The sequence below is a fragment of the Daphnia carinata genome, chromosome 8 (genome assembly GCF_022539665.2).
Source record: "Daphnia carinata strain CSIRO-1 chromosome 8, CSIRO_AGI_Dcar_HiC_V3, whole genome shotgun sequence".
Classification (NCBI taxonomy): Eukaryota; Metazoa; Arthropoda; class Branchiopoda; order Diplostraca; family Daphniidae; genus Daphnia; species Daphnia carinata.
In genome coordinates this window covers 817,964-829,608 of record NC_081338.1, presented here as the reverse complement: position 1 = coordinate 829,608, position 11,645 = coordinate 817,964, and the positions used below count along the sequence as shown (strand labels likewise).

The 11,645-nt window shown below is 38.6% G+C and overlaps 1 protein-coding gene and 1 pseudogene across 1 annotated transcript in view; both read right to left on the bottom strand.

Annotated features, from left to right (window-relative positions):
- Nucleotides 1–11,645, bottom strand: part of LOC130689626 (tetraspanin-2A-like) — a 61,747-nt gene that overhangs the window by 36,810 nt on the left and 13,292 nt on the right. The window lies entirely within an intron of this gene.
- LOC130686993 (uncharacterized) lies at nt 10,337–11,408 on the bottom strand (annotated as a pseudogene).

The following is an 11,645-nucleotide window of genomic DNA, read 5'->3' as shown; positions in this document are numbered from 1 at the left end:
CAGCATCAAGCTCTTCAGTGGCGGGACCTGTAAAAGGTCGTAGAGGTACGTCTGATCCATGATCTCAGTACGACCGTAGACCGCATCTAAACGTTCCCACACCACGGAGTACATTGTTCCGTCGGTAAGACATTCACCGATTTCGTTTCATACCTCTTCGGCTAGCAGCTCCTCTAACATAAAAAGAATTACCGGAGAATCTTCATACTCTTCATACAAGGCCTGGAATTTGGCCTTGAATCGCGCGTAATTCTTCGGGTTACCGTCAAACGGCTGGATCTTGAAGTTTGGAGGTTGTAGGCGATTGCAGCAGCTGCTGTGAGGACGATTAACTTGACTGTGGGTGTGTGAACGTTCAGAGCGCTCATCTTCGTTATGATCCGTATGGTCGCAACTGGACCTCATCGTGGCCATCGCCCCTCGCCGCGGGTCTCGTAGAGATGCATCGGCGGCGACCAATCTTTTGCGGTGTCGGACTGCATCTTCCATCGTGCGGCGGGGTGACAGGGTAGAAACGTCTTGACAAGTTGGTAAGACTTGTGGTCGCTCAGGAGGTCGCTGATCTTGAATCGTTCGGGGCTGAACCTTCATCACGTCTACTTCCGTTCGAAGGTCTTCGATTTTTGCTCTTAACTCCACATTAACTGCGTCAATTTTCTGATCCAAACCGTCCAACGTGTGATGTGCTTCCCGGACTAACGTGTTGTTGGCCGCGATATCTTTGGACGTTACTCTTGAGCTATCAATGAGTTTACTCAGTTGTTCACTCATGCTCCTTAAAGCCGTATTGAGGGTTTTTGTGATGGAAGTTGTGTTTGCTTCCATCTGAACCCTTGCCGTTTCCAACTTCAATTCCAGCTTCAGCATCTGTGCTTCAGTCTTCAACTCCCCTTGGCTTGATTGTTGGAGGAGGCTGGCTGGTTTAGCGTTGGTACGCCTCTTTCAGGATAACGTGGTACTGCATGTGATGTCCGAGGCTGATGTCCCGATCGAGCTGACGGATTGATTCGAGGAAGTTGCGTATCGGCTCGCGAATTTGATAATTTCGACGTGATCCGTTACGAAATCTACTTTCCACTTGTCACATGCTTGACGTTGTTGCTCAGTCATGCCGGATATACTTTCTGTATGCTTGTTGTGTATTTCTTTGACTTCGTCGTATATACGAATCAATTCGTCACGCCATGCTGTTACTTGCAGCCTTTTCAATCTGATGGCTCCCATCTTGTAGTCTTCCAGTGCCTTTCTGAGTTGTGTCGTTAACTTCGTGTGGGCCGCCGTTCTCTTCCCACGTTTCTTCTTGAGATCGTTTTCGGGAAGTAATGGCCTTCACTCTTCTGCCGTTCAGGTTTCGATGCGTCTACCATTGGGTTATGGTCGTCCAAGTCCATATTTTCGGCTTTGGGTACGGCTTCACTCATGACGTAGAAACGTTATTATAGGCTGATAGAGTCACACGTTAACGGATGTCGATGATTCACATAGATACACCGATCTTCAAGTCAGATGGTAAACGCGTGGTGGACAGGTGGGTGCCTTCAGGCTGGCGTGGACGTCTGCCAAAGTTTTTACAGGGAGAATACCCGACAATTTACAATTCAAGCGAGGGTTTTACAGACGAGGACGGGAAATGCACGTGTTCGTCAAATCCCGGGTTTCGGCAGTTACGGGTTTCGTCGTTACAGACTCCCGTGCAAAAGAGTTGTAACAGAGACAGAATGAGATGGGTGAATGATGAGGGTGATTGAAAATGAGAAATGATGTAGAAAGGAGACAAACTGTATTTTTCAGAGTTGAGGAATAAGAAAAAACCGAAAACACTTGATTTAGCAAAAAGGGAAAGAAGGGACTCAGACGCAATACTTGTAGACGAAACCACGGAAAACGGCGAGACAGAAAAAAACTGGACCACTTGTCTGGGTCAAAAAGCTGAAACGAGACAAAAGCCAACTGTCTGGGTTGATACTTAAATGAATACTAAAAAAACTGAACTGGGGTGTAACAAAAGACGACTCCCCACCCCCAAAACAAACAGACAAAGTGAACTGATATGGCACAATAACTGCATAGGCCCGTGCCCCCTACAGCCCTGCCCGCGAGGGCAGCACCGTAGGTGACAGTAACCATCCTCATGGAATGCACGCGGTTGCGAATCGAAAACTATACCGATTTGCGTCAGCAAAAGAGTAAGCATAATTAGTTTAAAACTATTGAATTTACTTATTAAATATCGTTTACTTATTTAAATCGTCAAGGAGAATCCTTATATAGAGACGTAAAAATGGCTAGCGAACATATTTCAAAAATAGAAGAAAGATCCCGAAGGTAAATCCTCTTTCACCAACAGTCCCCTATATTTTAAGTATAAATTTTCTTAGGGTACAGGAAATGATGTATGTCATTTTCTCGGCCAACTTGTTCAAGGGAGAAACATTCAAAAATACCCATCTCCAGCATCTGAAATCACACCAAATGGGGACAAAGGTTTTCTGCAACGACGTTGTATGCAAGTATTGGCCTTTCGCTACTAAAGTTGGCAATCTTTTCGGCGAATCTAATCCGGAATACAAGAAGCTAACTGAGGACATGGTTCCCTTTCCTTCACGCTTTCATGGTCTAGGCCGTTCATGGGCTTGCAGGGTATATTAAATATTTCAATCAATCTATTGACAATGCAATCGTATGCCATTTTAGGTGCTCTATAATGTACATTGTCAAAAGGATGGAGCGGATATGTTAGGAAAAGAAAAAGAACAAGTTTTTTTCTACATATCCCGTCTCGGCCCAACGACGAAGCATCAGAGCAGAGCCAGTATATTTGTTTATCTGTACCGCATTTAGTTTTTCAACGCGACATTTTAAATATTTTGTGCAGGTAGGAGAGACGATATAAAAAGCTCTATTCTCGCCTGCAATGTAGACAAAGAAAAACGTATGATGGCTGCGCTTTGTTTACGGTTAAATAGCATAAGTCTTATTTATTTTATTGACTCGAGTTCTCCAAAAAACAAAGTTTTGTAGGCCAAGCGCAGATCTAATTTTTATGGGAAGACCTTCTTGACCACCGTGGCGTAAAGGAGGAACTTCTACTACAAATTCTGATCAGATTGAAGAATCAAGCAAAGCTAGTGAAAAGTAAAAATCTTAAAAGCGATTGGGACATGGAGCTACTCCCAAAAAAATTGGAGGTGAGTGCCACATGATCAAAGTTCTGCATACTCGTAACGCGACTTTTTTTGGTAAAAATCTTTGAATACTTTTCTAACTAAATATCTCATTGTAGTAATCTATTTTTCCCCCTTTAAAATCATTTGGATACCTGCAAGGCACATACAAGCAATAGGAAGATAATGTCGAAAAGAAAAAACGAGTGGATGCGATTGTCAAGTTACTTCAACAGAAGGGTATAATCGTGTCCAAAGAGAATACGGACACAGGATGCTTTCTTTGGCATCAAAACAAAAATTGTAAATAAAATGTTTCCTGGTGATTTTGTTCTATCTTTTATTAACTCTTATTTTGTAGATTTACTTGGGAAAGACTATGAGCTGATCGACACTTGGATGCTCGTGCTTCGTTATCAGGAAGCTACTACCAAAAAAGGAAATGGAAGAATTCACGCGATCCCTCACATCTCTCTGTAAGGATCTTCACAGAGGTATCAAGAACTATGAAAGTAAGTCCTCACTTATTGTAGTTCATGCAACCATATTAAATGATTTTTAAGACCAGGATTACCTATTACTCATCTCGACTATAGTCGACCAGTAATGGCCAACACCAAAATTGTCCGCCTCAGTGAAATCATCAACGGCGTTGTTCATAGATTGGTAGCCGGTGAAATAGGACTGAAACGAAATAGGACTGGAGAAATAGGAATGAAAATTCCCAGTCCTATTTCTACAGGAGAAATAGGACTGGGAGAAATAGGACTGGCTGAAGTTGAAACTAGCTCACCAAAACGTGAGCTCAAGCTCTCCGCTCACGGCTTGAAAGTAAGCGGAGCTCAGGTTCAAGCTCGTAAAAAAAAGTTGAGCTTCGCTCAAGCTCAAGCAATTTAAAAAAAAATTAAACTAGTAAGTAAGAACAATGTATTTTCCCACCAATTCACTCACAAGTCATTTTTGGTGAGTCTTCGAAGGCAAACTTTTCCAATTTCTAAAAGACACGCCGTTTTGCTTCATGAATACCAGTTTGTCGAAATTGGAATCCAACAAATTAGTTCGCTTCGGTACAAAGACGAGCCCTGCAGTACTAAAGAGGCGCTCGCAATCAGCGGAGGATGGTAATGCGCTGTTGCATTTCCTATTTTATACAAAAAAAAAATTATTAATGTTACCAAAAAGGCAAGGGGCTAAAAGTTAATAGTACGCTTCGAAGTTAGAACTTATTCAGTAAATACTTACACAAATATTTTCTTAATGGTTGGGAAACGATCTAAGTCCTTAAGAGAGGATTTAACGGACCCACATCCATCATTTAAAAAACGACCTACCTCGTTAACTTCCGTAGATGCTCTTTACTGTAGTGCACTCAGAAAAGTGTTACTACTTGATCGTTTTTTACTCGGCGAACTATCAGCTTCACTGTCATTTCTGTAAGAAAAAACAGTTATTTAAAGATGCTAGAGAAGAAATAAAAAATACTTTAAAACTTACTGTTCTACTATGGCAGCAGCTTGTATGTTAACTTCGTTCTTGAGAAGAGCTTGATGAATCATCTTGGTTTCTTCGTCTCGGACCCAAGAAAGTTTGAAATTAGGGTCAGATAGAGATGCCGATCTTAAATGGTTGTTACTGAAAAGATAATCAAATCTTGCACTAATGTTTGTCAATAAGCAGGCAACAAGAGGAATGCAATGGCAGATGCTTCTGTCTTCTTCCATGTCAGTCAGTTTTTCCTTCGGTAACGTAATAACTGGCAGCACGCATCCAATTGACATATCTGCCTCGTTTTGAAAAATATCTAGGGCTTGTGCAAATGGTTTCATCGCCCTAACAAATTCTTTTAAGAACTCTTTTTCAACAGCAGTAAATTTAGGGATTTTTAAATGGTCGAACGTATCTTTCAGCGCATCATCTTTTTCGTCCACAAAATGTTCTACTTTGACCAACCCATCATAGTAGCTGTTGCATCTCGTAGCATTGTTGATCACAAAAAGCTCACCCAATTTAGATTTGATAATATCTGATGCCAAAGAGCTACGCTACTGCTTGTTCCAAATACTTTGCAAATGAAATCCAAAGATTTTTTAAGTTTTACGAACTGGCGGTTAGAAATTTTCCCGACATCTGTGGTGGCGATGATGTTCAGTGTGTGGCAGGTGCATCGCATATGTGGTGAAAGATGAATGTGTTCCTCGTCGCCGTGATCGCGTGATCTCTGCTTTCTTCTGCTTCATTGGAAACTGTTGAGTTTCCTCTTTCAGAGTTAGATGTTTCAAGAAATTTCTCCACCACACGACGCTCCAAGATTTCTCCAATTTCGATGTACACAACATACTCCTCATCTTCCTCATCGAATAGGTCTTCATCGCAAGCTTCCCTTTCAGATTCTTTTTTTGCTTCTTGAAACATTCTAAACGCCTTCAAACAATTAGAACCGTTGTCCGTAATGGTTAAATTTACTTTTTTGGAAATGTTAACTCGGCGTGCATGTCGGAAATCGCTTCCGCTAGAACATCGTAGGTATGCGATCCGAATATTTGACGGACTCCGAGGCAAGCGCTAATGTCTTTCTCTTCGAGCCAGTGAACTGTCATTCCTAGAAAATTTCGGCGATGGGACGTCCTGCTGCTCCTGACTGTCAACAGTCAGCTGTTGTTGATACATAACTGGCTTTCGATAGTTCAAAACACAAATTCTTCTTGGTTTGTTCATACTGCTCGTTCAGTAGTTGAACCACAAAGGGACGACTTCTGATTACCAGCGGGCCAATCAAGCCTCCAATAAGCTGTTTAAATCCCTCCTTGTCAACTTCGCTAAAAGGAAGCAAATGGGCGAGGATGTGGTTCTAAACCAATGTTTAAATTTACCAGTTAATTATTTTTATCTGTTAAGTATAATTGCAAGACTGAAGACTCACCAAAATTGCCTTATCTAATTCATCCTGAGTTCTAATCTGTGGGAATTTTGATGTGCCATCCGTTAAATGTGCAACTATACTAGGTTGCTTTAAGTTTGACTTTCCTTTTTCACTATTTTTTCAGTCTGTTTCTTTTTCGGCCCAAAGAGAATTGAAAACTTGAAAAAAATTAGGGTGCTTTAGCTGTAACAAAAATAAACGAATAAAATAATTTAATGCTCAAATGAAAAATCATTCAGAAGCAAACGATTAAATGAAATAGAGTAATAGGAAAGATAATGTACTTTCATGTGTCTTCTAGCATTGTACACAGAATTAGTCGTAAGTAATTCAATTTTCCCTTTGCTGTTGTTGAGAGTTTTGAACTGGTGGCACTTCAAAAATTTAACCAGAAAGCCTTTCCCATTTTGTATTACCCCGATGAACTGGAAGAATTTAGTTGGAAGCTCAGTAACACCTTTGTTTATCCATGAATTTTCCGTAGAAGTATTAGCCAGTACTGCATCATTATCGACACTGCACTTGCTGCTGAATGAAAGAGAATGTGCAGAATTACCAAATCATTCTAATCAGGCTTAGTAATTAACGAGTAACAATAGAAACTAACTACTGACAATAGTCAACGTAGGCATAATGGCCCATCAATTAATTTTCTTTATCTTTCACTGGCAGAATCAGGTTGCTATCTAAATCAGCAGTTTCACAATCAACTTGATTTAGTTGATCACTCCCAATACGATGCCTTTTTGTTTGAAGAGTTGGGGTTCCTGAAACTGAAGCAGTTGTCCTTTTTTTCGATGACATTTCAGATTTTCTAGGCTTAATATTGTTAATAAGAACATTAAAAAAAGAGCGCTCTCAAGCTCAAAGTTTACCAAATGAGTGAGCCCGCTCACGATAAGCTCAAGCTCACGTGAAGCTCGTTTCAACTCTAGATAGTTGCATGAAATAGTAAAACATTAGTGCAATTGGAAAAGTTGGTTATGATCACATAAAGTGCAATATAAGTAATAAATATTTCTATAGAATGTCTAATAGTGTTTTGTTAAATGAACTCTATTAAATACAACATAGTTCATGTTCTCCTGCAATTTAAATTAAAATATGATAAGAAAAAAAAGTTTTGTGAACCATGAGCAACAATTACCTAATGAGTTAATCCCATCGGTTTTTTTAAAAGGAAAATGGATACAAGCCGAAGCTCTTACGCAATATATTGCCTACCGAATTGGAGGCTCATCGTTCCTATTGGAACAAAGTAAAGGTACTAGCTCACTAACTAAGTAAGGACTATCTCGAAGGAGATATAGGAATAATGCCGTGGAGAGGAGAAATAGGACTGATGCCATGGAGAAATAGGACTGATGCCATGAAGAAATTAGATTGTCCAAAAATATTTCAAAAGTCAGTCCTATTTCTCCCAGTCCTATGTCTCCTGCAGAAATAGGACCGGAAATTTTCAGTCCTATTTCTCAAGTCCTATTTCGTTTCAGTCCTATTTCACCGCTAATCCATAGATTTACCGAAGTGTTCCACTTCCAGTTCAGAGAGGATATAGAAATTGATTCTCAGGAATTCTTAAACAGAATGGAAAAAGAAGATAATAAAGAATAGAAGAAGAACCTATTAGATGCTCTGCAAGAAGCATCTGATGATTATGATAATTATACCGAGAGCGGAGAAGAATCATCGGAAGAGGAGGGAAAAAACTAATTTTACTGCTTTATGTTCATCAATAGCGCAAGTGTAAAATTTAACAAAAATGAGTAACGAAATAAAAATTTCAGAAAATCTATTTCATTTCATTAGAACACTGTGTTTTTATTTGAAGAATTAATACATCAACTCCAAAGACATTTTTTGGCTAAAATACGCATTGTTCCCTCTGTACGCTTAATTTACGTTATTTTATTTGCGGTTGTCTTAATGCTTTATGCAAACTAACCGCATTGACTCAAGCTTTGTGAATATAAATGACTTGACCCGAAATATTTGAACTGACGACTATAGGAAATTTTTTTTTCATACCTGCAAATTGCGCACGGGATTCATATAGGCTCTTGAAAGCTTTTTTCTTAAGCAAAAAAAAAAAAGATTTTAAAGATTTTTTGAGTTATTATTTTATCTTTTATACTTCAATCATTTTTCTAAAGCTCTAGAAAATACGGTCATTTCGCAGTAAGATTTGTTTTCTTTTACTAAAATTTTGTATTAATATGCTGAAAGATTTCGTTAAATAACGCTACCGCTAAATAGAAAATTTCCTCATTTACCCAATTTTAGTATTTAAATAAATTTTTCATTTTTTAGGATGTTATAGTCCTGTCTAGTCCCCATCATTTCCAATGATTAAAATTATCTGGGGTTTTAAAATAATAGAAAAACAACCTAAAAGCTGCCATAGTTGCACATAAATTCCTGAATTTGGACTCAAAAGGTCTCACGTTCGGCTACTTATCGTGATTATTAAGCATTGCTTTTCCGACATAATGCAGCTCTTTTATATAGCTATTTTTTGATCACTAGGATCTATTTTATATCAATGTCTTTCCATGAAAATTCAGAGTTTAATGGCCATATAGCGTTTCAGATTCACGTCCATAAGTCGTCCATTATTGCCGCCAGTCGATTTTGCCTTGGACTACTTAACCAAAACTGGCCAATAGGAAAAAGGAAATAACATCTTGTGATTTGTTTTGTTCTTTGAACGTGGTGATTTCTTATTTTCTTTCTTACAGATACTAAAATGGATAGCTACAACACTGCCATGGAAGATACGGAGTACCATGTATTGAATTCATCGAGCTCTGAGTTGGAGAACATCATTTTACATTCCAATTCAAATGAAGAAAAAGAAAAACCAAGTGAGTTGGAGGAAGTTCTATTAATCACTGAGACTTCTTGTGCAAACAACCAAAAAGTAAAAAGGCCAAGGCAGTGAAAAACCATGAATTTGTTAAAGTAAGTATCTCAAATTACACCTCAACCTTTTATATTGCATTATTATACATTTTCTGCTTAGATTAATCACAATGCCACTAAACGTTCATTGCATTGCAAGACAATACAGGGGGGGACACGGACCAAGAACAACAGAATGGAGCGAATTACTGAGAGGGTAAGATTCACGTTGCTAGTTAAATAGATAAATAGTTACTAGGGTATTTTATTTCAACATTATTTTTTTACAGCTTGCATCGTTGGCACAGGATTTCAATGGTCAATATGTTTGGCTGTCTGCATCTCCTAATGATAAAGTGTGGTCTTCCATCGTTAATCGTTAATCGTTAATGGTTTAAAAAAGCAAAGTTGGCAATTGTCTTTCTGAGCAATTGCAGAAGTTGGTAGATGATCAACAAAAAAGTAAGTTTTATCCTTTATGCCTCTGTCCAAATATTTTCCTGATAACAATTACTATCTCAACAGTAAGAGCACAGGGTTCACATTCTTTACCTACCAGTGCACTTGTTACCCCTAATGATTCCGTTGAGACAAGAGCTCTTATCCTATCTTCTGCGCTATCACTTCCGGAATCTTGTTTGCAAATTCCTGCTTCATCGCAAACAGTTTTTGTCTCTTCACCGCCGAGCCACGATACATCTAAAAGTAAACGAAAAGTAACGAAACGTCCGGTTGCTGCAGGATTTAATGGTCCAGCTTCTTCGCCATCAGTTTCATCACCGCCAAGCTCTCTAATTCAATCGGTGAAGGCGCCCCAAGGTGTTGTTGTTAAACGGGTCAGGGGACTTTTTTTGAAATTAAGGAATAGTGAGGTAAAACAGTTAACTTTCCATGTTTTAAGCTAAAAGAATGATTGAAGAACAACTTTATATTTAGATCCTTATACCCTTTCTCTCCACAGTGGCCTGGCACCAGCACTAAAAAAATTATAATTTATCTCTATGAATGTGAATCTAAACTGTGTTGTTACCCAGAGAATAAAATATAGAAATAAAAGGCACGCTGCAAAGATCTTTAGATCATGTATTAATCTTTAAAAACAGAAAACATTTGCGGACCCTGTATGCCAAAACGTGTTCTTTTACTTTGTATATAATGCACAAGCATCTCCTTTATGCTTGTAAACAAATTTTAAAAACATTAAACAATACAGAAGATTTCATAAAATAATGACCTACCGTTGGGACCTTTGTTCTGTTCTTGAAATAAGTTCCAGCTATCAACGTTCATGGCTTATTATGTCTCCACCTAAGAATTCTTCATTAGTTCTTACGTAGCCAGAAGACCTTAATTATGATTTCTTGTTCGGTTTCTTGTAGGAGTACATCTGTGTTATGTAAAATGAGAGTTAGCGAGGGAATTGCAATCATTGACAATTTCTTACTTCCAGCCCTGAAAAAACAGACAAAGGTTATCTGCATTTTTTCTGCACACTTGTATTTTCGTCGTCGTAGCCATCGTCTCGCTTGGACGTCACCGCTACACTCGCTTACCGCCTCGTGTTAATTTCATTTAACACGAGGCGTTTAGTTTACCTTAAAACCTTCAGCTCTTTGCAGTGCACCTTCCCAGTCTCTTCAATGCTTCTTGCCTTCTCTTCAATCCCACCTTCTGCCTTCCTAGAATTCCACTTTTTCTTGGACTTTCAATAATTGTTGCTTTTGGATTTGATGTGGTTTTTTTTAGAATGGGTGAGGGAGTAGACAGTTCTCCAAAATAAGATTGGTGAAAACAACGCGGTCTTCACTGTTAAAAATTGGGTTTGGCTAATGACTTATTACTGTTGGCTAGAATTTCTGTTTTGCCAGACTCGGAAGAGCAGAAGTTGATAACACAGATGCTGCCTTGGTGACTTGCGCAAGTTTTGAAATTTTGGACCTCATCTTGTTATTTTCCCTCTTTAGTTTCTTCTTTTCCAATCTATCTAACTTCCTTAGGTTAGAAGAAGTTTGGTTTTCATTTTCTTATGAGGCAAATCCAGCTTTTCCCCTGAAATTAGATGGCATAAGCTGACTGGCCTTCCTTAAATATGAATAGTAACACATGCTTGTGAACTGTGAGAGCTTAGCTGCTAGACATTCTTTCAGTTCTTCAGGATTGGAAGCACGGTTCCTGGTGTCAACTTTTTGGATAGAACTATTGTGGTAAACACCAACCCTGTTAGTATTGAGATCTTCAACTGTAGAACCAACAAGTTGGAATATTTGGTGAATAAGCTAGAAATGAGAAGATCTTCAGAAGAGGGTTGGGCCCTTGCTTTTTATAAAGTTTTGATATTTTGGGTCCATTTTCTTCCAATTTTGTTTATACCTCACTTTCAACTACTTGTTTCTCGTTTTACCACTTACCAAACTGCCTGTCATATCATAAACTTTACTCAAATATTATTTACCTTGGTTTTTATCATTATTAAATCAACATTATCATAGATCACTCAATGGGTAAAACGATACAAAACTAGCCGATATTTACTTTCGTTAGGCAACGACATTTTCCAAGCCGAATAAACTGCTAAAGCTAGGTAATAAACAATCTCTAATATTTCTAAACTAGTCACTTACCTCGGTCAAACAAACACCGCTTACAACAAATAACTTCAA